We start from the raw sequence: 13,048 nt of genomic DNA, 5'->3' as shown, positions 1-13,048 counted from the left end.
TGAGGTGGGTGGGACTAACAGGATTTGGAGAGAACTGTGACTAACTGCTCACATGGAGGAATGCAAAATTACCTCCAGAGTAGAGTCCACCACTCTTAACCACCACACCAAGGAACAGATTTTGCCCTGAACTCTGCATCTTTCTTTAAGTAGACCTGGTAGGGCTTTCTTTCAACCCTGGTGAAATCCCCAGAAGGAAGGGCTCCTGACACATCATCTTTAATCTCCCATTCAGATGGTTAAAACTTGGACAAATATCAGTCAGGGAAGCCTTAGGAGAAGGTCAAATATTGTAGCTTGAATTGGACATACCGGGACAGACAAGCGCTCACCTGTTCTGCCTGCCTCTTCTCCTCTGCCTGACTCAGGAGGAAACCCTCCGCCAGGGCCACCGCTTGGCAACTGGTCTCCGGCCCACATCCTCTGACCCAGTGCTGCATTTCTTGGGGCAGGACGATCAGGAACTGCTCCAGGATCACCAGGTCCAGGATCTCCTTCTTGGAGTGCCTCTCTGGCTTCAGCCAGTGGCTGCAAAGTCTATGGAGCTGGCTGCAAACCTCTCGAGGGCCATCGGCATCATGGTAGCAGAACTGTCGGAAGCGTTGGCAAAGCACTTCTGAGTTCAGGGGCTTCTGATCCCAGTCCTCTGGCACAGCTCTCTCCCAGGATGCAACAACACTCCTAGCTTGGATGAGATGGGGGTCTTTCCTCACTCTCTTGCCAAGTCCAGGGCCTCCTGGGTCCTGCTCCTCCATCCTCTTCTTCTATTGGGTCGCCTCTGACTGTGAAAAGATTCCTTAGGTATGAAGACAGGCTTCTTCCTGTGAGTGTTGGGGTGGGTCGGTGGGTAGGAGGCAGAAAACAAAAGAGAATGATGACACATGGTGAATAAAAACAAAAGTCTGGTTTGTAATATTTCATGGCACTACATATCAAGCTTTTTGAATTATGCCTGTTTGGTTCTTTGGGATATTTAACTGGCTCTGGCTTTTTAAAGATGTGGCTTTGGGTCACGCTGTTCCGGGGGCTTCGGATGGCTTCTAAGTGGGTCAGGAGATATGTCCATTCTCTGGCACAGGGGTCTCCTGTTAGTGTAGGTCAAGTGTGAATCTTGTGTTGGCACAGAGTGGGACTGCATCAGGGGTGGGGTTTGTGCTTGGATCAAGGCACAAGCATTGCTGGGATGAATGGAAGTTGGGAGGGGGGCAACAATCCCAGGGGATTTCCAGGCCTTACCTGGATATTGGCAACCCTGCATCTGGGAGATGAGGGGGAGCATCAGCCAAAATCATTAGTGGGACCTGAACACAGTGACTGAGCCCTTGCATTTCTCCTGTTGCCCGGGGGTCTGCAATTCTCTTGCCTGGAAAAAGAATTGCTCCTCTCACTCAAACCCCAGTGCAGGAATGGGCAGGTGTGGCATGACCCTCACAGGAATGCATGCCCATGTGTCCTTCTGTTCAGGGTGGGCAGCAGGCTGATACCAGGGTGTATAGGTTCACAAGCATGCTCCGCCTTTCTCTAACTGTCACAAGGCGGTCACCGCGTGTGACGATTGGTGGGTGTTGGTGGTGTTTCCATGGCTACTGGTGATGGTGCTAGGCTAGACCTTGGCAACCAGTTTCTCAAATTGTCCTCCACTGTGCTAGGCAGATCTTTGACATCAGTTCACAGACCCGGCTCCCCAAGCACTGGGGTGTTAGGTAGAGGTTGTGGATGATCGTAATGTAGGAAGAGGCTCCCTTCCCTCGTGCCCATTTTTACTAATTTATTGATTTTCATTTACTTCATTCAGTTGGGTAACTTCAAAATATATTCCCCTGCCCCCAGGCAGGACCAAATGTAAATGTAACCAAAATACAACAGAAACTACTGGCACCGCATCTTATTCACGAACCCTGCTATCCTAAATGGCCTGATCTTTTCCCAACCTGCCAGAGCCTTCCCTCAGCCAGAGCAACTGCCAACCGTCTTAACTGATTGGTGAAGAGCCATCAGTGGCAGGATCCGCAATGACCCCTGCCTCCATTACCAGAGTGGTTGCTGTCTGAACATCCAGATCAGCAGTCGACCCATCAAAATCAATGAAGGAATGGGATTTCGGGTGTTTTAAATCCACCACAGAAACTCCTGGGAGTTTTGGAACAGAGCCTTGAGGGGACTCCAGTTTTTCCTAGACTCTGTGGCATATGTCATAGTGTCCCACTTCTGAAGCTACAGTTTTCTCAGCGGAACTGATCTCTGGAGTCTGAAAACCAGCTTCAGTTCTAGGAGAACTCCAGGCCCCACCTGGCACTCAGAAACCCTCTTAGTGGACTTTCTTGGGGTCACTTTTCCCCCCAGAGGGGCAGGCTCAGCATCTAGGCTTGGCTGCTTTCTCTGCCCACAGAGGCTTTTGCAGACATTAAAATGACTATTTCAGATTGAGGGAGGGGGGGCCTAAGAAAGGGCAACTTTTACGTCACTGATTATATCAAATGGTGGCAACCACTAAGTGTGTATGTGGAGGGGTACTTTTTTTTGGGGGGGGGGGTGCACAATGAATTGTTTCTCCCCATGTCCAGCCCTCAAACTCTAAGGTCCACCCCAGCCAAGTATAACTCATTTTAATTCAAAGAGGGATATCAAATAAATGTTTTTCCTAATGAAAGAACTGAGGGATTTCATGTCTTTCGCTGTGTGATTCCACCTTTTCACACTAACATTCATGAAGATAAAAATAAACAAACTTCAAATGTATCTGTTCTTTTTTATAAGACTCAGTATACAGAAAAGCAGTGAAGTATGTGAAATAATGATGAATATCTACCAGTTCTGGCCGGTTTCTGAATTCTGTCTCTCCAGTTTTATGAAGAGGAATAGACTTGCAGCTCTTCTTTGCCTTGATGTGTTGTCTGTTTTGAAAATTTTTCTTTTAAAAATAAGACACAGGATATATGTTTTAGTGCCCCCTTTCTCCATACCAATCATTATTTATTAAGTGTTTGATGTAATGCTGGGATGAGGGATCTTAGGCTATGGTATATGACGTGTCACCATCTTAATTTATTGTGTTTTCTTATAATTAAGAGCTAATGTTTTAAGCTAGACTGTTATAACTGCATATGCAATGTCTAATTTCAATGTGTGTGAGCTGCCCTGATCCTGGCCTTATTCAGGAAAGGGCAGGATATCAAATTGAATAAAATAAAATAAGACAAATAGAACACAATGAAGCATGTGAAACCATTATTGTACCAGTACACATCACAGTTTCAGCCTGTTTTCTGACTTCTGTCAAACCAGTACTTTTAAGACTTGTAGCTCTGCCTTGTGTGTAATCTGTTCTATCTTTTCAAGAGTTTCTTGTGGCTCGTAGGCCTTTTGAGGGAAGCGACCAGCACTTCAGGCCCTCCAATCATTCTGAGAAGACGGTGCCTTTTTTCCTTCTGTGGAGTTCCCCAACCCTTTAACCCCCGCAATGGACTCAGGGTGACACAAGGGCAGAAAGGGACTCCGCCACTAAGAATCCTTGTTCTGTCTCTGGTGGGGGCAGAGTCTTTAGAAAGTCAGAGTTATCAATTATAATAAAAGTTATTAATCATAATATCAATTACAAATGTATTAATTCAAATCCAAATTATGTTAATTATTAATTATCATAAACCACAATAAATTAAGATGTTGACTTGTCAAATATCATAGCCCAAGATCCCTCATCCCAGTGTTATATCAAACTCTTGGAGACCAAGGGGAAGAGCCCTAAAAATCTCATATAATATCCTGGATTGGGGAGGGGGGGACTTGGGGTCAGGGGGTGCCCACTGTCACCATGCCCCCTTCTCATTTCTCTTCCCACCCTTTGCTCTGCGGGTTTCCACCTTACTCCTGGAGGGTGAGAAGCTTGCTCAGGCCCCACTGCTGGGATGGATTGGGGTGGGTGGGAGAAATTATTTTCTTTCAATTCCTAAACTCTTTTGTATACCTCCTAGGAAGCCCCTCCCCAACATACACCATGTTTGAAGGTGCTAAAGAGAGGAATTAGACCAAAAAAATTATTAAAATGCTGCAGTTCAGTTAAAGGTGGATGCAAAAGGGGACTGGGGAAAACTGGAATCTAGATTAATTCAGATGGATCCTCATGAAATCATAGGATTTTTACAAAAGAAAATCACACATACAAAATACCCACAGTCTTACAGTAGATCATATCTTAGTCCACAGAAAGCACCAAAAATCCTGAATCCACTGCCACATGATGCTGTGATGCTCCAAAACATAATTCCAAAGCACAGATCCTTATAATTTCTGTGTTAGGTCACCCTAAATTCACAGGTCACATTCACAGCCAAAGAGTTCCCTCCAAAAAACAGGCATCCTCCACTTTGTGGCACTGCCACGACACAAAATCATGGTTCCAAAGCGCTGCACTGGAACATCACAAATTTCCCATCAAACCAAATATTATGTCCATACCCACAGACAGCACCCCCAAAAATAATGAATCTGCTGCTTAGTGGCACCCCCACAATGCAACAGCATAGCTCCAAATAAAGGATCTTCACTATTTTCTCAGTGGATCATTCCAGATTTACTATCAAATTACATATCATGTCCTCAGCTACAGATCAAGGGCTAAAACTAGACTATCTGGCCCATGGGGACAAGGGGAGATTGCCGCCCAGAATGTAACAACTATTAATGTTTCTCTGGGTAATGGAAAACTCCCTGCCCACAGAACACTAGTACTGCAAGGAAAAAGACTGTGCTCACTGTCCTTGTTTGTATGAATCCAGTTTGTCTCCTAGGCGTGCCTCAAGGGGGCCTTCCATCCAGCACCCAGCACTGCTGGCCCTGAAGAGACCTTCCACTCTGGTGCACCTTCTCAAGGAGCCTGGGGTGACTCCCCACTTTGTACCCAATGCAGCACAGAAGAAAAGCAGCCCACAATGCAGACAGTCAATAATTCAAAAGGGAGAATGAGAGGGGGATTGGAAGGGGGGGGCAGCTCTCCCTCATCCATTTCCCAAGAACCAAAGGAGACAGCTGCATTTTTGTATTCTGATGCAGATGCAAGAAAAGGCCAGCTGGGGCCAGGCAGGCCCAGGAACCTTGTGCATGTGAATAAAGGGGGTGGGGTGGGGTGGAATAAGGAACCCCTTTTCCCAATTCACTGCTCCATCCGTCCTTCCTACATGCTTTGGGGCCTGCCTAGAGATCCTGGCCCTACATTTCACCCCATCCTCAGGCCCCCAGTGTGAGGATTTGGGCTCCAGAGGTATCGTTTCCCTCCCCTGGGGGTTTGCTCAGGAGTCTTTGCCCTCCCCAGTTGTGATGGAATAGTACTGTAAAACTAGCAAAATCACACATGACTGTGAAAAGCATCTTTGCCTTTTGATCTCCTGGAGGGAGGACAGGAAACTATGCAGAGGTGCTAGGATGAAACTTCAAAGGCCTAAGTTACCTCATGGCCTGAACAGAGTTTTCCTGGGAAGGGGAAAACAAAGGTTTTGGAATTCCATCTTGAGACCTGGTCAGAGAAGCATCTCTGGGCCATGGGTTCCCGGAATGGGGACAAAGAACGAAAAGGGACATAATTACCTAAGCAATTCCTTAACCGCAATCTAAGTTTTATTTCCTTTTGTTTTCTGTTTTTCAATAAAAATCGTTGAGACCTCAGCTGGTTGGAGTTATTGGAGAAAAGAACCCAGGTTTTAATGAAACAAGCATTGGCTCTCCCAGGCTTGCTTTCATGATACCAGTGAAGGGACGTCCTCTGCAGACTCAGCCCCTTCTTGAACGTGCTCCATTTGCACAGGCCTTCAATGCCCCAGAGAACGTAACAGGGGCTGGGGCTCACCCTTCTCCCTATGGCCAGGGAACACACTACTTGAAGGAATAAGAGGGGAAGTCCTCCTATGGATTAAAAACTGGTTGAGGAACAGGAAACAAAGGGTGGGTATAAATGGGAAGTTCTCACAATGGAGAGATGTCGGGAGTGGTGTCCCCCAAGGATCCGTTTTGGGACCAGTGCTCTTTAACTTATTCATAAATGACCTGGAAGTAGGGGTGGGTAGCGTGGTGGCCAAGTTTGCAGATGATACCAAATTATGTAGGGTGGTGAGAACCACAGTGATCATGGGCGATCTGTAAGCGGACCTTAATACCAGGGCGCAGTGGGCTAAGAAATGGCAAGTGCAGTTCAATGTAGCAAAATGCAAAGTGATGCACATAGGGGCAAAAAATCCAAACTTCACATTAAGTTATGCTACAGGAATGGGGTGCTGTCAGTCACAGACTAGGGAAGGGATTTAAGGCGTCTTAGTTGATAAATTCTGTTTCCTAATATACACATCCCCGAAAAAATAAGACGTAGTAGAGGTTTTGGTTGAAGTGTATGTAAAATATAAGGCATCCCTAAAAGTAAGACGAAAGAAAGTTTTTGTTTGGAAGCATGCCCGACGAACAGAACACAGAAAAATAAGACATCCCCTGAAAATAAGACATAGCGCATCTTTGGGAGCAAAAATTAATATAAGACACTGTCTTATATTCGGGGAAACACGGTAGTTCCATGCGCATGTCAACTCAATGCATGGCAGCTGTGAAAAAGGCAAACTCTATGCTGGGGATAATTAGGAAAGGAATTGAGAATAAAACTGCAAAGATTGTCATGCCCTTATATTGTCATGCCCAAGTGCGACCGCACTTGGAGTCCTGTGTCCAGTTCTGGTCGCCGCATCTCAAAAAGGATATCGAAGAGGTAGAAAAAGTGCAGAGAAGGGCAACGAGGATGATTGCAACCCCCCCTCCCCAATCCAGCCCCCTCTACCCCACATTTCCTCCATTCCCAACCCCCTCCCCCCTGCCAAGAGGACTCGTCCAGCCCCTCCGCTGCTTTCTCACACACACACACAGAGCCAATCTCAATCACTTGCCAGGCCTCCGCAATGCAGGGAAGGGGCTGCATCTCACCCGCACCGCACCCCGAGCCTTGTGCAGAGATGAGGAGGGGAAGAGGGGCGCCAGAGGGAGCAGCAGCCCCCTCCCCAGGCTTTGCGGTGGGGCAGCTCTCCTGCATCCGGGCCTCCTGGTCCCGCTTCCACCCACCCCACATTGCTCAGCCCTGCAACTCCCCCACCCCCACCAGTCCCCTCGACTCACTGGGAAGAGGCTGCCGACGGAGCTCCAGGACCGGAAGCAACAAAGGCCCTGCCAGGGACCAGGGAGGGAGGGAGGGCGTGGCCTCCCCGCCCCCTTCCTTGCTGGCCTCTCTAGGAGTCCGTTTCCTTGGTGCGAGACAGCGCGGGGGGGGGGATACGTCCTCCAAAGTCCTCCCCACTCCCCTCCCTTCGGGGGTGGGGCGTGTCCTCCGGAAGCCCGTGAATCTGCCCGCTGACACAGTTCGCCACCCGCAGGTTTGAAGCTAAATAGAAATCGGGGGGCGGGGCCGGGGGAGGGGCCGGGGGAGGGGCCAGCTGGCTTTTGGGGGAGGGGCAGATCATGCCCCCAGGATCACAGCCGCACGTTGCCTGCCTGGTCCCCCAGCTCCTCGCCAGCCTCAGAAGCTGATTCCAGCCCCCCCCCCCCTGGATCACGGGCAGACGGCATCCCACTCCTCTGGGAGGGGGCTGGCAATGGAAACCCCCGCTGCCCGGCGGTCTCGCACCAAGGAAATGGACTCCTAGAGAGGCCAGCAAGGAAGGGGGCGGGGAGGCCACTTCCTCCCTCCCTCCTTCCCTCCCCACTTCCTGCCAGGGCCTTTGTTGCTTCCGGTCCCCTAGCTCCGTCGGCAGCCTCTTCCCAGTGAGTCAAGGGGGCGGGGGAGGTTTGCCAGACTGAGCAATGTGGGGGGTGGGTGGAAGGGATACCAGGAGCCCCGGATGCAGGAGAGCTGCCCCACCGCAAAGCCTGGGGAGGGGGCTGCTCCCTCTGCCGCCCCTCTTCCCCCCCCCCCCCATCCGCCTCTCTGCAGAAGGGTGGGGGTGAGATGCAACCCCTTCCCTGCATTGCGGAGGCCTGGCAAGTGATTGAGAGTGGCTCTGTGTGTGTGTGTGTGTGTGTGTGTGTGTGTGTGTGTGTGTGTGTAAGGAAGGCGGGGTAGAGGGGGCTGGATTGGGGAGGGGGGTTGCAAGGGGCAGACCCCCTGGAGGCTTCTCTCAGGAGCGAGAGAGCGGCTGCAGTGGAGGAGTCTGGGTGGGCAAGGGGGGTGGTGTGTTCCCTGGCCATAGGGAGAAGGGGGAGCCCCAGCCCCTGTTACGTTCTCTGGGCCATTGAAGGCCTGTGCAAATGGAGCACGTTCAAGAAGGGGCTGAGTCTGCAGAGGACGTCCCTTCACTGGGGAGGGCAAAGGACCCCTGAGCAAAGAGCTGCCAAGGGTCAAAAGCAGGTTCTCTAAGGGGCTTTCCCCACTGACAGTGTTGAACTGGTTTCTACCTAGGTTCGCCTCAGTGAATCCCCGCTGCCACCGAGCTCAACATTGTTTTTGTCTCAGCCCCCCCCCCCCCCCCCCCCGAGCTGTGACATCCTTGTCGCAGTTATGAACTACACTTTTCTGCCGGAACAAGGTTGATACCGCTTCGAAGTGGGGAAGCATCGAAACGACACCTCATCCGTTCAACTAATCACGAGCCGCTTTTGTGGCATGCGCAGAACGGGAGAGTCGTGGTGGGCAGAAAGCGCATGTAACTGTAAACTGTAAAAACTGTTTTAAAAAACGCTCCTGTTTCCCGCTGTAACACAAGCTCCAATCACAATCGAGGAGCGAAACAGGCACCAAGATGATCCCGCCCACTTAGCTCCGTTCCAGGGGGCCAACTCAGTTGCTGTGGGGACAGCCTGGAATCGCCCTCCACTGAAGGGAACCAAGTTGACCTTAGCTCCCTTCTGTAGTGGGGAAAGCCTTTAGGCCAGGGGATGGAAACGTTACCTCTGGGGCCAAAATCCTCACATTGAGGGCTTGAGGATGGAGTGAAATGTAGGGCCAGGATCTCTAGGCAGGCCCCAAAGCATGTAGGAAGGAAGGACGGAGCAGTGAATTGGGAGAAGAGGTTCCTTATTCCGCCCCACCCCACCTCCTTTATTCACATGCACAAGGTTCCGGGCCAACCTGGCCCCAGCTGGCCTTTTCTTGCATCTGCATCAGAATACAAAAATGCAGCTGTCTCCTTTGGTTCTTGGGAAATGGATTGTCAGAACATGTGTTTAGATGGGACATGATCTAACTGACAGATGGACACTCCCTCCTGCCAGTGCCGTGTGCACATTAGGGCTGTGTGCATAACTGGGTAACGTGTGCAAAGTCTGATAAGGCATGGGCATCGGATTGGCACCTGTTTTGTATATTAGTTGGCACAGACCACTGAGTGAAAAGAGCTCGGAAACACCTGTGTCTGGCGGAGCACTTTGATGGTAGTTAGCAAATAAACAGAACTGCACGGTGACTGTGTGTCTTTCGGTTCTTGTTTGCATTGCACCCTTCACGGTGACCTACTCGCGTGTAAGCCGCTGCTTCGACATGGATGAGGGAGATATACATAACAGTCTAGCTTAAAACATTTGCCTTAATTATAATAAAACACAAAAAACTAGGGTGGTGACACGTCATATATCATAGCCTAAGATCCCTCATCCCAGCATTACATCAAACTCTTAATAAATAATTATTGGGATGGGGAAAGGGGGCACTAAAACATATATCCTGTGCCTTATTTTTTAAAAGAAAAATAAATTTGAACTTTGTTTACAAAAACAGGCAACACATCAAGGCAGAGAAGAGCTGCAAGACTATTCCTCTTCATAAAACTGGAGAGAGACAGAATTCAGAAACCGGCCAGAACTGGTAGATATTCATCATTATTTCACATACTTCACTGCTTTTCTGTATACTGAGTCTTATAAAAAAGAACAGATACATTTGAAGTTTGTTTATTTTCATTTTCATGAATGTTAGTGTGAAAAGGTGGGATCACACAGCGAAAGACATGAAATCCCTCAGTTCTTTCATTAGGAAAAAACATTTATGTGATATCCCTCTTTGAATTAAAATGAGTTATACTTGGCTGGGGTGGACCTTAGAGTTTGAGGGCTGGACATGGGGAGAAACAATTCATTGCCCCCCCCCCCCCCCAAAAAAGTACCCCTCCACATACACACTTAGTGGTTGCCACCGTTTGATATAATCAGTGATGTAAGAGTTGCCCTTTCTTAGGACCCCCCTCCCTCAATCTGAAATAGTCATTTTAATGTCTATGAAAGCCTCTGTGGGCAGAGAAGGCAGCCAAGTCCAGATGCTGCGCCTGCCCCTCTGGGGGGAAAAGTGACCCCAAGAAAGTCCACTAAGAGGGTTTCTGAGAGCCAGGTGGGGCCTGGAGTTCTCCTGGAACTGAAGCTGGTTTCCAGACTCCAGAGATCAGTTCCACTGAGAAAAGTATAACTTCAGAAGTGGGACACTATGACATATGCCACAGAGTCTAGGAAAAACTGGAGTCCCCTCAAGGCTCTGTCCCCAAAACCCCCAGGAGTTTCTGTGGTGGATTTAAAACACCCAAAATCCCATTCCTTCATTGATTTTGATGGGTCGACTGCTGATCTGGATGTTCAGACAGCAACCACTCTGGTAATGAAGGCAGGGGTCACTGCGAATCCTGCCACTGACACCTCTCCACCAATCAGTTAGTTAGACGGTTGGCAGTTGCTGGCAGTTGCTCTGGCTGTGGGGAGGCTCTGGCAGGTTGGGAAAAGATCAGGCCATTTAGGATAGCAGGGTTAGTGAATAAGATGCAGTGCCAGTAGTTTCTGTTGTGTTTTGCTTACATTTATATTGGTCCTGCCTATTTTGAAGTTACCCAACTGAATTAAATAAATGAAAATAAATAAATTAGCAAAAATGGGCACGAGGGAAGGGAGCCTCTTCCTGCATTAGGATCGTCCATAACCTTAACCGTAATATCCCAGTGCTTGGGGAGCCGGGTCTGTGAACTGATGTCAAAGACCTGCCTAGCACCGTAGGGGAAAATTTGAGAAACTGGTTGCCAAGGTCTAGCCTAGCACCATCACCAGTAGCCATGGAAACACCACCAACACCCACCAATCATCACACGAGGTGACCGCCCTGTGACAGTTAGAGAAGGGCGGAGCATGCTTGTGAACCTATGCACCCTGGTATCAGCCTGCTGCCCACCCTGAACAGAAGGGACAAGTGGCGCATGGGCACGCATTACTGTGAGGGTCATGCCACACCTGCCCATTCCTGCACTGTGGTTTGAGTGAGAGGAGCAATTCTTTTTCCAGGCAAGAGAGTTGCAGACCCCCGGGCAACACAACAGGAGAAATGCAAGGGCTCAGTCACTGTGTTCAGGTCCCACTAATGATTTTGTCTGGTGCTCCCCCTCATCTACCATCTCCCAGATGCAGGCATGCCAATATCCAGGTAAGACCTGGAAATCCCCTGGGATTGTTGCCCAACTCCCATTCATCCCAGCAACGCTTGTGCCTTGATCCAAGCACAAACCGCACCCCTGATGCAATCGCACTCTGTGCCAACACAAGATTCACACTTGACCCACACTAACAGCAGACCCCTGTGCCTGTGGATAGACATATCTCCTGACCCACAAAGTAACTATCCGAAGCCCCCAGAACAGCGTGACCCAAAGCCACATCTTTAAAGAGCCAGAGCCAGTTAAATACCCCAAAGAACCAAACAGGCATAATTCAAAAAGCTTGATATGTAGTGCCATGAAATATTACAAACCAGACTTTTGTTTTTATTCACCATGTGTCATCATTCTCTTTTGTTTTCTGCCTCCTACCCACCGACCCACCCCAACACTCACAGGAAGAAGCCTGTCTTCATACCCAAGTGAGTAAAGGAACCTTTTTCACAGTCAGAGGTGAACCAATAGAAGAAGATGGAAAAGCAGGACCCAGGAGGCCCTGGACTTGGAAAGAGAGTGAGGAAAGACCCCCATCTCATTCAAGCTAGGAGAGGTGTTCAATTCTGGGACAGAGCTGGGCCAGAGGTCTGGGATCAGGAGCCCCTGAACTCAGAAATACTTTGCAGACGCTTCCGGCAGTTCTGCTACCATGATGCCGATGGGCCCAGAGGAGTTTACAGCCAGCTCCGTGGACTTTGCAATGGCTGGCTGAAGCCAGAGAGTCACTCCAAGAAGCAGATCCTGGACCTGGTGATCCTGGAGCAGTTCCTGACCGTCCTGCCCCAAGAAATGCAGCGCTGGGTCAGAGGATGTGGGCCGGAGACCAGTTCCCAAGCAGTGGCCCTGGCGGAGGGTTTCCTCCTGAGTCAGGCAGAGGAGAAGAGGCAGGCAGAAAAGGTGAGCACTTGTCTGTCCAGGTATGTCCAATTCAAGCTACAATATTTGACCTTCTCCTAAGGCTTAACCTTAGGTTAAAACTAAGTTTTAACCATCTGAATGGGAGATTAAAGATGGTGTGTCAGGAGCCCTTCTTTCTGGGGAATTCACCAGGGTTGAAAGAAAGCCCTACCAGGTCTACTTAAAGAAAGATGCAGAGTTCAGGAGCGGGACAAGATCTGTTCCTTGGTGTGCTGGTTAAGAGCGGTGGACTCTACTCTGGAGGTAATTCTGCATTCCTCCATGTGAGCAGTTAGTCACAGTTCTCTCCAAATCCTGTTAGCCCCACCCACCTCACAAGGGAGGGAAAAGAAGGGAAGGAATGTGTAGGCTGCTTTTATGCTCCTTAAGATATGAATCAAAACTCTTCTCCTCCTTCTCTTACTTGTTGCCGTTGCTGCTGTTTCAGAGGTTGGGCTTATCCATGAAGATGGAAGCTAAGTTTGAAAGAGCTCCGTTGGAGGAAGGGCAGCCGGACCAGGCCCAGGAATATGACCAAAATGCCTTCTCACATGGTAAGGAGTCATACTGACTTGATGGAATTGGGGCACCCAGTTAATTCGATGGGTAGAGAATTCTGCTCAGGAAAAAAAAGGAAACACTTCTTCGTCCAAATTATGGCACTCAGTGTTCAATAGTTGGGATGTTCATAAAAGTGGATTAGAACATTCATGGAGGCAGCTCAATGTATCCTT

At 49.2% G+C, this 13,048-nt stretch overlaps 1 long non-coding RNA gene across 1 annotated transcript; it reads right to left on the bottom strand.

Moving 5' to 3' along the window:
* Positions 1-443: 443 nt before the first annotated feature.
* Positions 444-7,364, bottom strand: LOC125425430. The gene is made up of 3 exons (XR_007243362.1): positions 7,144-7,364; positions 2,810-2,911; positions 444-821 (listed from the first exon to the last, which is right to left on the bottom strand). It is a non-coding gene; the product is annotated as an uncharacterized LOC125425430 (long non-coding RNA).
* Positions 7,365-13,048: the final 5,684 nt, after the last annotated feature.

The sequence above is a fragment of the Sphaerodactylus townsendi genome, unplaced genomic scaffold (genome assembly GCF_021028975.2).
Source record: "Sphaerodactylus townsendi isolate TG3544 unplaced genomic scaffold, MPM_Stown_v2.3 scaffold_466, whole genome shotgun sequence".
In the NCBI taxonomy this organism is placed as follows: Eukaryota; Metazoa; Chordata; class Lepidosauria; order Squamata; family Sphaerodactylidae; genus Sphaerodactylus; species Sphaerodactylus townsendi.
Note: the sequence above shows the minus strand (reverse complement) of the source record. Positions and strands in the feature narration are given on the sequence as shown.